We start from the raw sequence: 20,697 nt of genomic DNA, 5'->3' as shown, positions 1-20,697 counted from the left end.
GTTTTTGAAGTGGTTATTTGGTGCTGTCGCGATTGCTTCTTGACTTGGAGTGTCTAAGTCTGTTACATTCTCCACAACATGACACACAGGATTTGCATGATTGTGAGAAGCATGATGATTTGATTGACAATGATTTGCATAATGATTTGGATGACAATGACAAGCATGATGATTTGCATGACCAACATGTGATTTCTCACGAGCATGATGATTTGCATGATCAAGATGTGATTTCTCACAAGCATGATGAGATGCATGAAGCAGATGTGATTGTTCACAAGGATGATGTGTTAGTGGATGCTTTTTCTAGCGAAGCTAACCTCGTTGTAGATTCGATCAACCACGAAGAACCGATCTTGGCTCTCGAGCCTAGGTCCAAAGAACCCTCACAGGAAGTATTATGTGTTCGCATGATTGATACGCACACATTGATCGAGTATTTCATTCGTGATCCTTTCCTGTATTTTAGTCAGCATCGTTATGTTATCCCTTTTCCTAGGCATGACATATTGTATGTTGAGCACGTTTCTCTCATGGATGAGCACGAATGTATGCGGATTTTTCATGAAAAGCCGAAAAGTATGCATTCAAGGAAGTCACATTCCATGTCTCTTCCTTGGCATGACACAGTTTCCGAACGAGCACATGAAAGTGTGAGCACCAAGCATGGGCATTTCCGTTGTGAATTGCCACAGTTGATTCCTCTAGATCATAAGAGAAAGATTCGATCTCATTGTTTGCACGTGTGTGGTGAACGGCTTGTCACTCCATCTCTATGTTCATCTGCAATGCATACATAGTCTTTAGCGAAGACACGATTTTTTCCACTCACTTTACATGGAATAGGTATGTTCATGGTTTTGTGTTGGAAATGGTTTCAAGAATTTTCAACCATGGAGATTCTTGGAGAAGAAAGAAGCATGACTCTCGACGAAGTTGAAGCATCAAAGGAGCCACAGCAGACTTTGTCGCTTTCGGCACGGCCCAAAGAAGCAAGCGTTGCAAACCTTTATGAAGTTCAAGTACCGCACGACCCACACATCAGAGTGGGCCGGCGAAGAGTCCCTTCCCGGATTCCGGATGCTATTGGCAATCTCCCTCGACGCCATACAGTTCAGTACCAGTACCTCACTTTGAAAAGGAGGGGATGTCACGTGACACATCCAACCCTATGTGTCCGTGGACAAGCTACAGCATGATCAGGGTTCAGTTCAGTCCAGTCAGTCAAGATTAGAAGTGATCTGGCACTTTTGTGAGTCTATTCGTAGACCGTGCATGCCCAGTCACTTAGCATAGATGCATATTCTCCGGTTGCACACAGCATGATCATCAGTATTCCCTTCAGAATCTATCAGATTCAGTCATGGGAATTTTCCAGTGCATTTAGCCTATTTTCTCTATTTTTGACATTCTTCACTTATTATTTTTAAGTGACTTCCCAACAAAAGTAGGTAGGGCAATTTTGCTAAGCTAATATATAAGCAAACCCAAGTTAGCACTTTCTGGCAAAAGAGGCAGCAGGAGCTTCCTGCTCAACAGGCACCTTCTCAGCAGGAACCCCCATCAGCACCCTTACGTTTTTGCTCTCCATCCTCGCCACAGATACCCTAGCGTTTTTGGATTCCCTCAGCACCTCCCCAATGCCTAGCGTTTGCAGATTTGCTTGATCACCATCAGCACTCAGCCCTAGCGTTTTCCAGACCATCGCCAGCAGTACCATAATTTCAGCGTTTTCACTAACGCCAGTAGGTTGCCCCAGAGTTTTGGTTTTCAGCCATAAATGCAGCAGATGTTCAGCGTTTTTCAGCAGTCCACACGACAGCAGATTCAGCCCTAGTTGGTTGCAGAGGATCCCTAAATTCAGCCCTCAAAAACGCAGCCAAAACAGCCATTTTCAACCACCCGAAACAGCCCAAAGATTTGCAGAAATTCAGCAGTTAAAAGACCACAGATTTCAGCAATAAAGTCGTCGTCGTCATCACCGTCGTCGTCATCGGCATAGTCCCAGATTGCATCAGTCCATTGCATCCGCATTGTACCACTTTGTGCAATCATAAGTAGACCACTCTCGCCGACGAGAGTGGGGCCTTCGGAGGAGGGTTTTACAACGTCTCTGGTGTCGTATCTCTCTTCTCTCTATCTCTCGGTCTCATACACTTGCACGCACAGTGTCCATTCACTTTGTTTGTGATCATAGCATTCTCTCATTAAGAACGGAAGGCTCTCCCTTCCATAAGAACAAAAGGAACCTTGAGCACAGTTCGGAGCACTCATCTTGAGCAAAGCGCAAACATTCATCCCGCTGCACCTAACACAGTTCCTCGCCGCACGGCCAGTTTCCGCAAGGTTTACAGTTTCAGCCCGGAAAACGCAGATTTCAGCATCTGCGTTTTCATGCATCGTCGTCATCAACATCGTCACCGACATAGAGTCAGAATTCAGCAGATAGAAGATTAGCAGATTTCAGCCCATAACGTTTTTGGACAGCAGTAGAAAGATTGCAGATTTCAGCCCTTAGGTCGACTTCGTCATCACCGTCGACATAGCCTAGACTTACATCAGTCCATGCAAACCATTTGTACCAGATTGTGCAATCTTAAGTAGACCACTCTCGCCAACGAGAGTGGGGCCTTCGGAGGAGGGTTTTACAACGTCTCTGGTGTCATATCTCTCTTCTCTCTCTATCTCTCAGTCTCATACACTTGCACGCACAGTGTCCATTCACTTTGTTTGTGATCATAGCATTCTCTCATTAAGAACGGAAGGCTCTCCCTTCCATAAGAACAAAAGGAACGTTGAGCACAGTTCAGAGCACTCATCTTGAGCAAAGCACAAACATTCATTCCGCTGCACGTAACTGCATGCTGACTAATCATGCGAACACATAGTACTTCCTGTGGGGGTTCTCTGGACCGAGGCTCGAGAGCCAAGATCAGTTCTTTCTGAGGGGGTTCTGTAGACCTCGACTCGAGAGCCAAGATCGGTTCTTCATGATTGATCGAATCTGCAATGAGGTTAGCTTCAGTAGAAAAAGTTTCAACTAACACATCATCCTTGTGAACAATCACATCATCTTCATGCAAATCATCATGCTTGTGAGAAATCACATCTTGATCATGCAAATCATCATGCTTGTCATTGTCATCCAAATCATCATGCTTGTCATTGTCATGCAATTCTTCATGCTTATCATTATCATGCAAATCATGTGTGTCATGCTTGGGAGAAGAAGAGACTAGGACAATCTCCTTTTCCTGACTCTATGCAAACTGCGCTTGCACAATAGAAAAGAGTCTTTCATGTGTTGGTCGCTCTTTTCTTTTCTTGCTTTGGTCTCGCGGTCAAAGTCTGCTTGTCTTTCTTTGGCTTCCAAGTCGTACTTACGCTCTATGGCTCCCACTTTTTCTTCTACAATGCTTGGACTTGCCGACGATGTCGACGACGATGAGGACGACGACGAGACGGGCTGAAATCTGAAAATGCTAATGGCTGAAATCTGCAAATCTTTATCTGCTGAATTCTGACTCTATGTCGATGACGATGTCGATGATGACGGTACAACGACGACGCATTGAAAACGCAGATGCTGAAATCTGCGTTTTTCGGGCTGAAACTACAAACTTTGATGGATCTGACCGTGCGGCGAGGATCTGCTGCGAAAAGGTGAGATCTACGAGGTTCAGGACTTCTTCTGCCTTGTCGAAGGGCTGAAGATTGAAAACGCTGGTCTTAGGCTGATTCCGTCGCGAAGATCTGCAAAAACGATGAGGTGTCTTGGAGATGCAAAAACGCTAGGGCTGAAAATCTTCTGTTGCGGTGGAAATCTGCTAACTGCTGTAGAAACTGCTAACGCTAGGGGATCTGCCGTCTTGTGGTCGCCAGGGCTGCTCTGTAATGCAAAAACGCCAAGGCTGATCTGGAACTGGAAACACTAGCCTCTGCTATCGAGGAAAAACGCTAGGCCCCTGTGGTGGTCCTGCTGAGAAGTTGCATGTTGAGCAAGGTGCTCCTGTTGCCTCTTCTGCTAGAAAGTGCTAGCGCTAGGTTTGCTACTCTCCAACAAAAGTCACTTAAAAATAATAAGTGAAAAATGTCAAAGATAGGGAAAATGTCAGCTGGGCACCTCTGTCACCCTCTTTGTCAATGTAATCAGAAACCTCATCTGTATACATACCAAATAGAGTAGGAGACAATGGACAGCCTTGTTTCACTCCAATAGTGGAGTGAACTAAATTAGATATCCCCTCTGAAGTGTGTACACGTCCCACCACTGATCTGTATAGAGCCATGATCCCCCAAATCAACTCAATGGGCACTCCATCTCCTGTAGTCTACGCATCAATCTGGCTTTGGGCACCATGTCAAATGCTTTGTGGAAAATCCACAAAGCTACAATAAATCTGTCTCCCATGTCCCCTACCCTCCTCAATGATGGCTCTTGTCAGAATATGGCCAAGAGTGGAGAAGCCTCTCCTAAAACTAGCATGTCCCGCTGTTCGTATGCCCTCACTCTCTGCCCATCTGCTCAACTGCTTCTCAAGGATAGATGCATACAACCATGCCAACGTGTGTCCAATCATAATAGTACGGTAGTTTCCTGGCTCCATAGGATCCCTACCTTGAAGATAGGCACAGTAGTAGACAGTCTCCAAGTCTCAGGTAGACCCTCACACATGACACGATTGAAGAGAACTGCAAGAACCTCTGCCAGCATATCTCTAGCATGTATAAAGTGCTCTGCTACTAGACCATCATGATCATACGCCCTCCTGGTCCTCATCCTGTCAATAGCCGTCTTTACCAGGAGGTACTCGTAGTGTAAGGTGCAGCGGAAGTGAATGTCGATATTGCTCAAGATGAATGCTCCGAACTGTGCTCAAGGGTTCCTTTTACTTACGGAAGGGAGAGCCTTTCGTCCTTTAGAGAGAGAGTGCAATGATCACAAACAAAGTGAATGCTACTGTGAATGAAAGTGCCGAGACTGAGAGAAAGAGAGAGACAACAATACAACACCAAGCGGTTCTCAAACCCTCCTCCAAGAGCGTCCCTCTCTATGGCGAGAGAGGTCTATGCTATAGATTACACAAATCTGGTACAATGGTCTGGATGCAATGGACCTGCCGACGATGTCGACGACAATGATGACGACGACGAGGACGGGCTGAAAACTGAAACGCTAGGGCTGGAATGCTGAAATCTAGAAAACGCTGACTTTCTGTTGAACACTGACACTATGTCGGCGAGGACGGCGATCACGACGACTCGATGTCGATGTGCTGAAAACACTAAGTCATCTGTCGTCCCTGAGGAGAGAACACTGCAAGCCTGAGCTCCTTCTGTCTCTTCTGCTAGAAATGGGCGCCCCAAGTCTCCTTTTATAGCTGCAGCACGCTGGGTCGAGCAGCCTTCCCAACAGCATAATATGCCATTAAAATGTATTGCCTCCAAAGTTGGACTCACTGACCGGAACATGGACATGCTGGGTACTAATGGTTGTGCAACCAGAGGATATGCAACTACTCTAAGTGCCTAGACATGCACGGCCTGCCCACAGGCTCACAAAGGTGCCAAAACACTTCCTAGGCTGACCTGAACCCTGGACCTGAGATAGCTTGTCCACATGCACATAGGGTTAGATGTGCACGTGACATCCCCTCCTTTTCAAAGTGAGGGTACCTAGCTGCATGGCTTCTTTGTAGTCTACCAAGAACTCTGGATAATCTCTAAAAAATTCTTCTCATCGACCACCCACATTGCCTCGTGGGTTCCTCGATCCTTGAACTTCAAAAAGTACTGTCGAACTTGCTTCTTTGAGCCATGGCGAAACCGATGCAACAACACCTGCTCGGGCTCCATGACTTCAACTCCATCGATGATCTCGGGCTCTTCTTCTTCTTCGGAAATGTCCTTTGGAGGTGTATCCTGAAACACTTTCAACCAAGAAACATGGAAAACGTTGTGCATTGACCATGAATTAGGCAATTGTAATTTCATAGAAACCTCATTGATCTTTTTAATGACCGGAAAGGGACCATACATTCTAAAGGACAACTTAGGACACTTCTTTCCGACTTGCTTAAGATGTTGCTTCATGATTCTTAAATAAACCCAATCGCCTTCCTTGATAGAAACATCTTAACGATGCTTGTTAGCCTGTCGTGAGCAAGACTCCTGAGCCTTGCTTAGCCGAAGCTTCACACTCTCAGAAATCTCATCCAATGACTTTCAACATTGGCATCAGGTATTTGATTGACCAAGCGAGTCAAAAGTGACTGGAACGGACGGCCAAAAGCTGCCTCATACGGAGTTCTACCTATGGCAGAGGAATAAGAGTCATTCAAAATTGCTTGGACCTATGGGAGATAGAGCCCCCAATGAGACTGTTGATCATGCACATATGACTTCAAAACATCAAAAACCAACTGATTGTAAATTTTTGTTTGACTATTTGATTGTGGATGAAAAGATGATAAAAAATTCAACTTAGTTCCAAGATTTTCAAAGAGAACGCGCCAAAAATTGGACGTGAACTTAACATCCCTATCTAAAATAATTGACTTTGATAAACCACAAAGGAGGTACCAATACTTAATGAACAACCGTGCTACATCTTGTGCAGTGACTGTGGCCTTATCATATCGCCAAAACGGCATACCAAGAGACGGTTAAATATACCCACGGCACCTATCAATCCATTGCCCTCGTTCTGTGCGAAAGGCGGTCTTGTAGATGTCGCCTTTAAATACCTTTACCTGATGGTATCCACTTTTGAGATCGAGCTTAGTGAAAACCTTTGCCCCATTGAGCCTATCGAGGATATACTCAATGCGAGGCATCGGAAACTTGTTCTTGACGGTCATCTTGTTCAAAGCCCAATAATCAACAAACAAATGAGACGAACCATCCTTCTTGCAAACAAATAAGATAGAAGCAGCAAAAGGACTTACACTAAGGCGTATGAATCCTCTGGCCACCAACTCCGTAGGTTGCCGCTCTAACTCTTCTTCTTGAGTCTTGTTCAAACGGTAGGGAGCCTTACTGACTGGTTATACCCCCTCCGTGAGTTCGATGCGATGGTCCTCCGGCCACTCGGGAGGAAGACGGGGTGGAAGATCATCCTGCAAAAAGAGATGCTCATACTTGGTAAACAAAGCTGAATACCTGTCTGGAGCATTAATGCTTTGGGTAACTGGAGAGGCATAGTGAATGCCCCTTGTGCTCCTCTTTGTAATTCACGCTTCGTCTGCACATGAGAAATGAGAGGTAAAGAATGCAGACCCTCCTCACCGCGAATGATCATGGGAGAGTCACTTTTGGCATCTACCCAATCAATGAGAGGGTTATGCTCACGAAACCATCGAATGCCGAAAATCATATCACATCCTGAGAGAGGAGACACGACAAATTTTCTACGAAAGAAAGCTTGCTAAACAGTATATTATAAATCAAGGCACTCTTGGGTAATGAGAGAGTCCATACCGGAAGCGAAGCCCGATACCTCGAGAGGAGTTGTCTGGCTAACCTCCAGGCGGGCGCTCTCTACAAGAGAGTCACCAATCACAACATGCATACTGTCTGAATCAAACAATATGACAAAACACTGACCCTTCACATGACCATAACATTTAAAGAGAGACTCATCAATGTGTGTGTCAGAAACATGTGGAGACTCAGATTGGTTACCAATCACATCATGCATACTGTCTGAACCAAACAATATGACAAAACTCTGACCCTTCATATGACCATAACATTTAAAGAGAGACTCATCAATGTGTGTGTTAGAAACATGTGGAGACTCAGATTGATTCACTAAAGTGCTTGTGGTAGCTGTCGGTGCTTTGGGTTTTCTAGGTGGTGTTGTCTTAGGACAAGACTTCTTAATACGACCCTTGCATGACATTGATAACATCGACCTTCCTTAGCATAAATGACTTGTTCTTTTGGCGTTATGTACCCTCCTATAATTCCTTGTGCAGCTTTTTCATCTCGGGTTAGCTTAGGTTTAGCAGGTGTTTTAGCTTTACCCTTAGATTCATTTTGAGAGTTCTTTTCCAAAGGGTTAAAGGAAGATGGGCTAGAGGGTTACCATTCTTACCGTTTTGTGGCTTCTAAGGAGTCTAAGAGATACTGTGAGAAGACTTGTTCTCCTTAGGCTTTCCTTTGTTGTGCTTCATCTCCTGTGCGAGAGCAATCGTTAACCCCTTGTTGAGATCCAGGGAGCCGAGTACTTCGACATCAAACTTGATATACTAGTCCACCCGAAAAGGAATGCCTCTTTGCGCTCATCATCCGATTTGCGTAATTGGGTGCCGAGCTACAAAACACGGTTAGAGAAAGACATGACTAGCATACCATTTTGCTTGAGATTGCGCCAATCTTCTTTCAACCACGCTAAGTATTGAGGTGGCATAAACCGCGCCTTGAGCTTGTCTTGGAAGTCGGCCCCATTGAAAGAAAGGGGCATACCTTCCTTGGCTTCCTCTAGGTGCCTGGTCAACTGTGCCTCTTGCCATGTGTGATACTAATTAATGGCATCACCGGCAAGATACATGGTTGCCGTCAAAACTTTGCTATTCCCTGTTTTCTTAGTTGTCTCAAAGTAAGCATTAAATTGATGCAACCAAGAATGAATAACATTAGCCCGTCATACTTATTGAACGTCAACTTCTCAGTGAGACTGGATTGTTGGAGTCCGCATCTCTAGTTGTGCTACCTGATGAACTGCCCACATCTTTGACTAGCTCGAATTTTGAGGTGAGTACCTGTAGGACCAACTCTTGTATGCGTTGGTCTCTCTGTGCCTCACGCTCTAATTCCAAGGCCACTCGCCTTTCTTCAGCCACTATGCGTTAAGCTTCGCGTGCTTGCTTGCGCTCAAGCTCCATAGCTACCCTTCTTTCTTTGCGGTCGCGATCCATGGCGGCGCGTTGCACCTCTTGTTGTAGCATCATGTCTATCATCAACTTGACCAAAGCCTCCATTGGATTGGTGCAACCTGTGGCGTAGATGGCAATGGGGGAGGATCGGAAAAAAGTCCTCCTGGTGGGGAAACTTCTTCGTCACCAACTTCACTCTCATCACCTTCACGCAAAGTATCCATTCCGCTTCGGGTGACGACCATACACTCAAATCTTGGGTACTTAAGTTCTTGAGGAACTTGGGTTCTTGAGGTTCTTAGGTTCTTGAGGTTCTTGAGTTCTTTAGCTTCAGTGTTTGAGAAGGCTTTTCTCTTACTTGAGGTCGACTCTTCCCTGCGGGTGCACCCCTTTGCGGCCTCGAGCTCACACCAAAGTTGCTTTTTCCCACCTCACGTCGAGTGGCCGGCTGGTAAGTATACAGTCTGCTCTCAATGAGTGAAAAGAGGAACAAGGGGAGGCTGGACAAGCCCTTCTTTCCTAGGTTACCTATCACTCTTCAAAAACACGATTAGGAATCGACACGCCCAAGTGAACCTCGGTTACGTGCCACCACAACAAGCAAAAATTTCTTGTGGTTCTTTCCTTGAGTGATACAGGACACTGCCAAAGCTCTGATACCAATGTAAGGTGCAACGGAAGTGAATGTGATATTACTAAAGATGAGTGCTCCAAAATATGCTCAAGGGTTCCTTTTACTTAAGGAAGGGAGAGCCTTCCGTCCTTTAGAGAGAGAGTGCAATGATCACAAACAAAGTGAATGCTACTGTGAATGAAAGTGCCGAGACTGAGAGAAAGAGAGAGAGAAGAATACGACACCAAGCGGTTCTCAAACCCTCCTCCAAGGGCCCCCTCTCTATGGTGAGAGAGGTCTATGCTATAGAAACACAAATATGGTACAATGGTTTGGATGCAATGGACTTGCCGACGATGTCGACGACAACGATGATGACGACGAGGACAGGCTGAAAACTGAAAACACTAGGGCTGGAATGCTGAAATCTAGAAAACGTTGACTTTCTACTGAACACTGACACTGTGTCGGCAAGGGCGATCAAGACGACTCGACGACGATGCGCTAAAATCTGGAAACAGCGGGCTGAAACTGTAAACGTTGGCTGACTCGACGATATGGCAAGGATCTACTGCGGCTAGGTGAGATCTGCGAGGCTTGGGGCTAAATCTGCAATGGCTAAGGGCTGAAATCTGAAAAGGCTACCTAACCTACTGAATCAGGCGATGGAAATTGAAAACGCTAGGTAAATCTGTTGGAGAAAAACGTTGGCAGATCTACAACTGAAAACGCTAGAGGAATTGTGTAACAAACTGCTGACGTGTGAAAGCCTAAAGAATGGAGCCAACTTACAGATGTGGCCGAGAGGCCTAAACTGTCACAAAGTGATGACGTGGCTGCCTGAGAGCAAAAACCCTAACCCTAATTTCTGCCAGAAACCCTAACCGCTGAAACCCTAATCCTGGAAACCCTAACCCTAAAACCTGCAAACCCTAATTCTGGTAACCCTAACCCTAAAACCTGCAAACCCTAATTTCTGGAAGCCCTAACCCTAATTTTGCTGCCAGAAACCCTAAAACTGTAGAAACCCTAACCCTAACCCTAAGGGCAGCAAGGAGATTTCCGCGTTTTGCACTGGCTAATGACGTGGCAAGCTGTACGGATTTCCGTGATTTACGCTGGCAACTTTTTGGCTTTGCTTTTGGACCAGAAGCTTTTGAGTTTTAAAGGCTTTTTACTGTAACTACTTTTCAGGCCAAGGGCCTTTAAATATGAGGCTAGGGCTCATTCTCTGGCATGCTTCCTAGGGAAGGTGCAGAGTTTGGAGTACCGGCTTGTACTGTGTTGATGCAATATAAAGAAATACCGAAAGGGACGCCAAGGTTTGGGGCCAATACTCTCTGGGGTGGAATTCCGCCACTCCGTGTCGCGTGTCGTCTCTCTCTTTCAGTTCAGTTGTTATTGAAGTGCTAAAAGTCTGTTCAGTCTGTTCTTTTCTATTGGCACGTGGTGCCCGCCTTGTGACAATTTGGCAGAATCCAAATACGCTTGTCTTGCTAGCTAAAAACACTAAGTCTTCAACTGTCTTGTTAAGGAGAGAACACTGCAAGCCTGAGCTCCTTCTGTCTCTTCTGCTAGAAATGGGCACCCCAAGTCTCCCTTTATAGCTACAGCAAGCTGGATCGAGCAGCCTTCCGAACAACCCCACGACCCCATAATGGCATAATTAGTTAATAAAATAAATAATATGCCAATAAAATGTATTGTCCCCAAAGTTGGGTTCACTGATAGGAACATGGACATGCTGGGTACTAATGGTTGTATAACCAGAGGATATGCAACTACTCTTTAAGTGCCTGGACATGCACGGTCTACACACACTCACAAAGGTGCCACAACACTTCCTAGGCTGACCTGAACCCTAGACCTGAGGTAGCTTGTCCACATGCACATAAGTTAGATGTGCACGTGACACGTAGATGGACATGGCTTAAGAGGATCTGGAAGGGGTGTCTATCCAGGAACTGTATATAAGGATGTTGCATACTGACCCCACACATCAGGATAAGTAATCACTAAGGGAGGGGAGCGCTCATGAAAGAAACGCCATGCCTCTCTTGAGTCTCTACTAGAACAACTGGTATAAGTCTCGTTTCATTTGAAATACTCGCTTCTTCCGTCGCACAAGGCGCCTGAAGGCTATCTGAGACTGTCTGTGATTGATGACCCCTAGGAGAAGATCTCTCTAAAGCTGTACTCTTGTCTCTCTACACTCCTCGTCATACCAACTGTTATGAGGCATGGTCCCAGAACAGCGTCTCTGATTAGGCTGAGTGTGTGGGTATGCCTCTACTACTGCATCATGCAATGTCTCAGTCAGTAAAGTGATGATCTCCTCCATTGAGAGTCCTGGCCTTGCTGCTGTACATAGACGACAATAGATCTCTGTATAAACACAATGAGTCTCTAGTGTAAATGTATAGCGGGTATGTGTCCTCCCTCTTGACACTTGGGCTGTACTGTACTGAAAGGAGACGAAAAGTGTCAAGAGAGCGTGATCCACTGCTACACCCACTGGTCTTGGTCCTACTGTGATATCGTGAATGCAGGGAATGAAGCTCGGATGTGCCATGACATAGTCCATTATGCTCGCCCCATGCCTGAGTGGAAAGCATGTGAAACCAACCGCTCTAAGAAAGCGTTATAGGTGTTGGATTAAAGGCCCTAAATGGACCCCTTTATGTATATTTTTATACTTTGTTCAGGTTCACATTGAACCTGGACAAATGTGAACCTGGACACATTTTTTAACGTCACTTATAATAAAAGTGGGAAGGCCACAAAACCACAAACGTGGATTTTCCCAAAATCGTACTCTCTCTCTCTCTCTCTCTCTCTCTCTCTCTCTCTCTCTCTCTCCTTTTGATCTGCAGCGCTACAGCCTTCTTGCACTCACGCCTGGCTCTACCTGGCCCAAACCTGCACTCTTTCACCTGCCCTAGGGTCCGAAACAGGAGTTGTGCAGGCTGCTGGACAGCAAGCTATATTGCTTTCCTGCAACCATTTTCACTTCCATCGGGAAGCTCCTTGCTTCCGGGGTCAAGAAGGTCACCGAAACTGCCAAAACAACCCAAAACAGACTGTTTTTAGGTCAAAACAAGTGATTTACAGGTTATTACAAGTTATAACAGCAGTACGCAGGTGTACCAAATTTATGAGATCACATGTATTGATGTTTAGTGCGAGGATTAGAGTGAAAAGCTGAGTACAGGTTATTTAAATCGTATATTCAGCTGAAAATTCAGATTTGGAATGTTTCATGTAAAGAAAATGTGGTCTTTTGTATGCAAAGTCTTGCGGTTGAGTTAAGACGGCTGCTACCTCTTCCGCATATGACACTTAAAGTTTGATGGAAATCAAACGGTTTGATGGTCAAGGTTTCGACCTTTGGCAAGAACGCATGCAAGGTATCCTTTTCTTGAAGGATTGTGAAGATGCATTGGAAGAGAATAAGCCGCAAGGTTTGTCTGACTTAGAGTGGGCCAGGTTGAATAAGAAGGCCATGGCCTACATCAAAATGGCTATCAATGACAACATTTTGACGAACATCAAGCGTTTGGACACTGCTTATGCTATATGGCAAAAGCTAAAGTCCAATTATGAGAACACCACGCTTGTGAACCAGGTGCATTTGATGCAAAAGTTGGTGAATATGCAGCTTGATGACTCGAAGTCAGCTTCTAAGCATTTGAGTGCTTTTACAGGTGTGTTGAGTCAGTTGCAGGACAGTGGGCTTCAACAATTTGATGATAAGCTGAAATCTATTTTCTTGCTTATGATGTTGCCAGATACTTGGGAGACATTGGTTGTCTCCTTAAGTAACAGTCCCAGCCTCACGTATGACGGTGTGAGAGAGTCTATTCTCAATGAAGAGATTAGATACAAGTCTAGTGGGGAAGGTGGCAGCTCTGCCTACAATGCAAGAGGTAGAAATCAAAAGTGTAATGCGGGCAACAGGACTCAAAATAGAAGTAAGAGCAAGACAAAGGATAAGGATATCACTTGCTATCAATGTGGCAGAAGGGTCACAAGAAACCCGATTGCAGGTATTTCAAGAAAGAGTAGGAGAGGAAGAAGGAAGCGCAAGAGAAGAAGAAGAAAGATGAGAAGAAAGGGGAAAAATTAGCAAGTAATTCCTCCAAGGATGTTGAAAATGCAAATGTATCCTCTAGTGTGGTCATTGAAGAGTTGTCAAACGTTGAGGAAATCTTGGTTGCGGCTTCATGCTCCTCAGATTTGGTGATAGCTAATGCAAAAGACATGCTTATCTCAAAGAAAGATGTCATTGATGCATTGCTTAGTGCTAATGATGGTGTAAATTCAGGTGCTTCTTTCCATGTGACTCCATCTTTGGAGTGTTTTGCTACATATGCCACAAGCAATTATGGCAAGGTATACCTTGGTGATAATTTTGCTTGCAATATTGAGGGAATGGGTACCATGCGCTTGGCTCTTAACAATGGTCAAGAGCTTTTATTGAATGATGTCAGATTTGTACCAGGCATTAAGAAAAGTTTGCTATCAGTTGGCCAGTTAGATGCACATAGTTTTACTACCATCTTTGTTGGGGGTTCATGGAAGTTGCTTAAGGGCTCTATGCTTGTTGCAAAAGGGTCTAGAAGAGGTACTTTGTACTATCTTCGATGCAAAGCTTTGCCTGGCAAGTTTCTTGTTGTTGCTGAAGTTGCTTCACATACGGAATTGTGGCATAAGAGACTTGGCCATATGAGCCAAAAGGGTATTGATGTGCTTTCCTCTTTGAAGATGTAAGAGGCAAAAACTTGGATTTTTGTAACGATTGCAAAAGTCTTATTACTCTGGTGTCTCTCGCAAAGCTAATCCTCTTGATCTTATTCACTCCAATGTATGCACTATGCATGTTAAGTCTTTTGGTGGTGCATTGTATTTTGTTACATTTATTGATGACTGTACTAGGAAAGGATGGGTGCATTTGTTGAAAAGTAAGAGTGAGACTTTTAATGCTTTTAAGAAGTTTCATACTTTTGTCACTACTCAAAAGATTGCTAAGCTTAAATGTCTCAGGTCCGACAATGGAGGAGAATATGTATCTGCTGAATTTCAACGTTTTTGTGATGATAATGGGATCAAAAGGAGGTTGACAGCCCCTTATAATCCGTGTTCTAATGGTGTGGTTGAGAGGTACAACCGTATTTTATGTGAGAGAGTGCGTTGCATGTTGTCCACCGCTAATCTTTCCCAAGAGTTTTGGGGAGAAGCATTAAAAACTGCAATTCATATTTGCAATCGCTCTCCTAATAGTACGCTAAAATGACATTCAGGTTTTGTCTGGCAAACCTGCCTCTTATGATCATTTGAAAGTATTTAGCTGAGAGCTTTTGTTCATGTACACAATGACTTGAGAACAAAGCTTGATACGAAGTCCATTAAGAGAGTCTTCCTAGGTTATGGGAAAGAAGGTGAAATGGGCTATAGAGTGTGGTTACACAATTTAGAAAGGTAATTCGCAGCCAAGATGTAGTGTTCAATGAGGCAAAATTGCTTAAGAATGCTACAAAATCTGATTCTAATAAGAAAACAGTCAGATTTCAGCCTCTCGTGCCACCCATTGATGTTGAAAAAGAGCCTCATGATGCATTACCGCAAGCTGAAATTGATAATCAACCGGCTAACCTTGAGCCAGAAGAGATAGGACATGATATTGATGCTCCTAATGAGAATGGACAGCCACCTGAATTGGCCGAAAATGATTTTCAACAGCATGATAGAGCTGAAAATGAGTTGCCTCATGATGTAGAACCGTTGCCTGAGAGTGTAGATCATTGGGTATGCAGATCAACTCGTTTGAGAAGGCAACCACACAGATTTAATCCCTCTTTGCATCATGTAATGTTGTCACATGAGGGTGAACCTCTTACTTATAAAGAGGCTAAGTCATGTGATTCAAGCAATAAGTGGGAGCTTGCAATGCAAGAGGAAATGAAATCCTTGTATGCAAATGATACTTGGGATCTTGTACCATTTCCTAAAGGGAGAAAGGCTCTTACTAACAAATGGGTGTACAAGATTAAGATCGTGGATAAAAAACCCAAGTACAAGGCAAGATTGGTTGCAAAAGGATATGCACAAGAAATCTACCAGTGGATATGTATTTGCTATTGCTGGTGGTGCAGTCTCTTGGTGTTCTAGGTTGCAGAAAATTGTGGCACTGAGTAGTACTGAGGCTGAATACATTTCAGCCACAGAGGCTTCAAAGGAAGCCATTTGGTTGGGCAGATTTGCAAAAGAACTTGGAATGCCTGCTAATACTCAAGTGTTGGGATGTGATAGCCAGAGTACTGTCTATTTAGCCAAAAATGCCATGTTTCATGTGCGTACCAAACACATAGCTAGAGGTGTCAGAAAAGTTACCACAGGGATAATTGGCTTGTGGCAGCCAAGCGTTCATAGTGACGTTGCTTTTTGTTCCTTCGATGTCGGCTCTTCCTATCATTGCGAAGCGCCTAGTGTTGGATTGTTCACCAACCAATAGGGAACGTGAGCTGGGTTTAGACCATCGTGAGACAGGTACCACTTCATACGTCAGGTATTGGAGGATGGTCTAGTCACCTTGACTAAGATCAATACACAAGATAACCCTACAGATGTTCTCACCAAGAGTCTTGCTAAGGCTCAACATGAGCATTGCATACAACTAGTGAGAGTTGGTTAGCTTAAAGGCATCATTTATGCCTTTAAGTGGGAGGTTGTCAGGTAAAAGGCCCTAAGTGACCCCCTTTATGTATATTTTTATACTTTGTCCAAGTTCACATTGAACCTGGACACATTTTTAAAGTCACTTATAATAAAAGTGGGAAGGCCACAACACCACAGACGTGGGTTTCCGCAAAATCGTTCTCTCTCTCTCTCTCTCTCTCTCTCTCTCTCTCTCTCTCTCTCTCTCTCTCTCTCTCTGCCTTCGATCTGCAGCGCTACAGCCTTCTTACACTCACGCCTGGCTCCGGTAGCCTCTCCGCGCTTTCAGTAGGCCATTAAGTATCGCTAGACCATGTGTAGTTGGCATCTCCGTGAGATGTCTCCCATACTCTGTCTGCTCTCTATTTGGTAAATGTCTATCAAGCCCCAAATCTCCTAAATCCACTTCTCTAAGCATCTCCTTTGAAGTGTTACAGAAGACAGTCTGAGCATTGCCTGTCTGAGCACTGAAGTCCCGTAGGAGGAAATGTCATCATCCTCTGAAAACTCCGATATGTCATTGTCTAGGATTGAGAAATTGAGTACAAAAAGTATGAAGAACTGAAAAACTGAAACTAAGACAAAATCGGTGGGGAGAGGTGATAGGGTGAGGGCTAATATATTGGGTTAGCTGAAACAAAGATGGATCAAAAGAGATACAAATCATCAGATGAGATCCCTCATCGATCGCTGCCCAATCTCATCAATGTCCTCCATGGTCAATACTCTGACTGGTCGTCTCGCATGTCGAGCCACCTCCGTCGATGATGTGAGGCCCCCCGTGGTTGTGGGCGCCTGGACCTGCCTAGCTCAATGGCTCAATCAATCCACGTACCTTTGGTGTGGGTGTAACAGACTTGGACACTCCAAGTCAAGATTCTACCGCGACACGACAGGAAATCACTTCAAAACAGTTCACAGTTCACAATTGATTCGACACGGCCCGGCGGAGTTCCGTACGGGCCTAGAAATATTGGCCCCAAAGACTGGCGCCCCTTTCGGTATTTCTTTTTGTATTAATCTACAACTCAAAGTACAAGGGAGTGGAAGGGTCTCACTCTCATACTCTGCGTCCAGATGCTCTGCAGAGTGGTAGCCCTGCCCAATTATTTATTCATTACAAGGGATGCCAAAAGCAGAGCCCCAAAAGCTGAAAATCAAAAGCCTTTTAAAATAAAGCAATGCTTCAAAAGCTCTCTCTCTCTCTCTCTCTCTCTCTCTCTCTCTCTCTCTCTCTGTGTCTCTCTCTCTCTCTCTCTCATGCTTTTGCGTAAAAATTCAGCCCTGAATTGCATAGCCAAAAAGCGTCCGTACAGCTGCTATAAAACGCGGGCTTCCGTACAACCAGTACCACGTCAGCTTCCAAATTCTGCACTGCGATTACGGGTTTCCGTACTCTGTTGCCACGTCATCATTTCAGCCAGCATTTCCCGGGGGGGTGTACAGGGCAACCACGTCACCAGTTTGTGACATACCCCCCTCTTGAAAATATTGTAATCACCCTCGATTACGCCTGCAAAACAAACAGAAGCCATAAACTGTCTTAGCAAACACTGACTGTTAGTATGGACGCACTAGAAACACACATCTAGCACATGTACCAATCAACAATCACATCACACGACATCACAGGACATCACACGACAAATCACATTCAAAATTCATTCGGATCTTAGACCATCATTAATCGGCAACGTATTTATCGCATCTAGATCCACTCGGGACCTCATAGATGCCCGATTGACTAATCCCTATTGCAACCATGTCTATCGAGATCATTCAGGCCAAAATGCTGCAATCATTTCGTATATCAATTCCTGCACTTAAACAAGTTAAGAACAAATCAATATCATATTATCGGGAATTCCATTTCATAAAGTCATTACAACAAAATACTATCAGCTCATAGTATCCCTGAAACTCAAAGAGACATCAGTGACTTTAGTATCAAAAATCGAGGCAATCTGTTGACAAAGGAGTGGAGCGACTCCCCTCTTGTGCATAGCTGCTACACCAGATTCCGCCCAAGCTGAGTTCGGGGTTCCATTTGGAATAGACTATGCTAAAACAAAATCTTCAAGGTAAAGATTCACAATCTGAGGAGTATCTGCTAGGTCCTCCTTCTCCATCCACTTTGTATCCAATGCAGGATAGTTCTTGCATTTAACCAAGAACCGCCTTATCGCTTTACCCTTAATCTTTCTGTCTTTATGTGCCAATCTCTGTTATGAAACAAGGATCTCCTCGTTTTCTTCCACTTCGGGTTGCTCATCAGGCTCCCCATCTTCGGGCACATCGCCTTTAAAAGGCTTCAAGAGACTCACATGAAAAGCATTGTGAATTCTCCAAGTATCGGGCAGCTTCAGTCTAAAGGGGACATCATTTATCTTTTCGGAAATCTGGAAAGGTCCGTAGTATCGCATACTAAGCTTTGGAAAAAGCCTCTCCTTTCCCTTTTTCTTTCTCAGGCGTGCCTTCTCAAAACGTAAGAGCACCCAATCGTTCTCCTTCAATTTCAAATCGTGACGATAGCGATCTGTTACCTTTTTCTGTCTTTCTTGAGATTTCTTCAAAGCCTCGCGGACCTTGGCAAAAGTCGGTCCAAGTGACGCATGTACTCATCGGCTTCAAAAATCTTATCTTTCGTGCTTAGGAAGGGTGGAACCTTTGTAGCACCTTCAATAATCTCAAATGGCGCCTTCCTAGTCGAAGAGTGTATCGTGTTACTGTAGGCAAATTCCACCAAAGGTAAATACTTTTCCCATTGAGTCTTCGGATCCGAGATGTAAGACTTCAATAAATCTAGCACCACTGAATTGGCAATCTCTAATTGCCCGTCAGTCTGCGGGTGGAAAGATGACGAGAACTACAACCGCATGCCAATGTTCTCCCAAATAGCCTTCCAAAACAAACTCGTGAATCTGGGGTCCTTCTCGGAGACAATCGTCTCGGCATGCCATGTAATCTGAAGATCTGGGCCACAAACAGTCTCGCTAAGTGATCCGGCTTGACTGTTTTCTTCACTGAAATAAACCTAACAGTCCAGATACCATCGTGACCACTCTGTGTTCTCGGAAGACCAAAAATGAAATCCATTCCAATACTTTCCCAGGGGCGGGTGGGGATGGGTAAAGGCTGTAACAATCCCTGTGCTTTAGGCCTGTCAAACTTGACCTTCTGGCATATCAAGAAACTACGTACAAAATTGTCCACGTCCTTCTTGAGTCTTGGCCAAAAGAAGTATCTCTCCACACCTTTCAAGGTGGTAGCTATGCCGCGGTGACCCGTAAAAGGTGGACAGTGGCATTCGGTCATAACCTTCTCCCTCAACGGCTGTGTAATGCACAACATGGTTTTCCTCATCAAGTAGCCATCCCGAATGGAATATCCCACTACTATCTCCCCATTCCGTATCCGTGTGAAAATATCTGCAAAATCTGTATCTGTGGCATACTGATCGACCATATTCCTCGAAGCTCCTATGATGTATCGCAGAAATAGCCAGAACCAACAGCTTCCGGGACAAAGCATCCGCCACCAAATTCTTTTGTTCCTGCACATGGACAATCTAGAAGTAAAACTATGACAAGATGTTCACCCATCGCATCTGCTTTTCCAATAGCTGCTTCTGTGACAAGAAGTAGCGTAAACTCTGATGGTCTCTGAAGATGTCACGTGACACATCCCAACCCTATGTGTCCGTGGACAAGCTACACCACAGCAGGGTTCAGTCAGTCCGATCAAGTTACATTAGCAGTGATCTAGCACTTTTGTGAGTCTATTCGTAGACCGTGCATGCCCAGTCACTTAGCATAGATGCATATCCTCCGGTTGCACACAGCATGATCATCGGAATTCCCATCAGAATCCATTAGCATCAGTTAGGGGGATTTTCCAGTGCATTTAGCCTATTTTTCTATTTATTGGTTATTTTCACTTATTATTTTTAAGTGACTTTCCAACAAAAGTAGGTAGGGCAATTTTGCTAAGTTAATATATAAGCAAACCCAAGTTAGCACTAAATGGCAGAAGAGGCAGCAAGAGCACCTTGCTCAACAGGCAACTTCTCAGCAAGACCAACCCCCGCGACTACTACTCTGGCGTTTTCTCCACAGAAGACCTAGCGTTTTTGCATCAGATCAGCCTTGGCGATTTGTGCACAGCAGATCAGCCCCGACTTCATCACGACACAGCAGATCAGCCTAGCGTTTTTGCATTTGCAGAACCCCGGCGACAGAAGGACCAATTTCAGCCCCTGTTTTGGATTTCAGCAGCAAATTAAGACCGGCATTATTCACCTAAAGTATAGCAGATTCAGCCCGTAAAGACCATCAGTTTTCAGCCCTAAGAAACCCCATTTTCAACCAAGAAAACGCAGCCAAAACAGTCATTTTCAGCCACCGAAACAGTCCCGAAATTCAGCGATTAGAAGATCTCAGATTTCAGCCATCGTCGTCATCGTTGTCGTCGTCGTCGTCGGCATAGACCAAG

At 44.7% G+C, this 20,697-nt stretch overlaps 1 protein-coding gene across 8 annotated transcripts in view; it reads right to left on the bottom strand.

The window, feature by feature from the left end:
- Positions 1-20,697, bottom strand: part of LOC147419837 (putative RNA-dependent RNA polymerase SHL2) — a 49,539-nt gene that overhangs the window by 19,817 nt on the left and 9,025 nt on the right. For 2 of the 8 annotated variants that reach the window (XM_086506050.1, XM_086506052.1), the window contains exon 2: positions 17,521-17,719. The exons of 5 other annotated variants lie outside the window; for them this stretch is intronic. The gene's annotated coding sequence lies outside the window, so the exon portion shown is untranslated. Of the gene's footprint in view, positions 1-6,947; positions 7,498-17,520; positions 17,720-20,697 lie in introns of those variants that run through there. One more of the 8 variants, XM_086506051.1, reaches the window with a different exon arrangement.

This window comes from Adiantum capillus-veneris, chromosome 29 (genome assembly GCF_014529385.1).
Source record: "Adiantum capillus-veneris isolate H3 chromosome 29, ASM1452938v2, whole genome shotgun sequence".
Classification (NCBI taxonomy): Eukaryota; Viridiplantae; Streptophyta; class Polypodiopsida; order Polypodiales; family Pteridaceae; genus Adiantum; species Adiantum capillus-veneris.
This window is presented reverse-complemented; position numbering and strand designations above follow the sequence as displayed.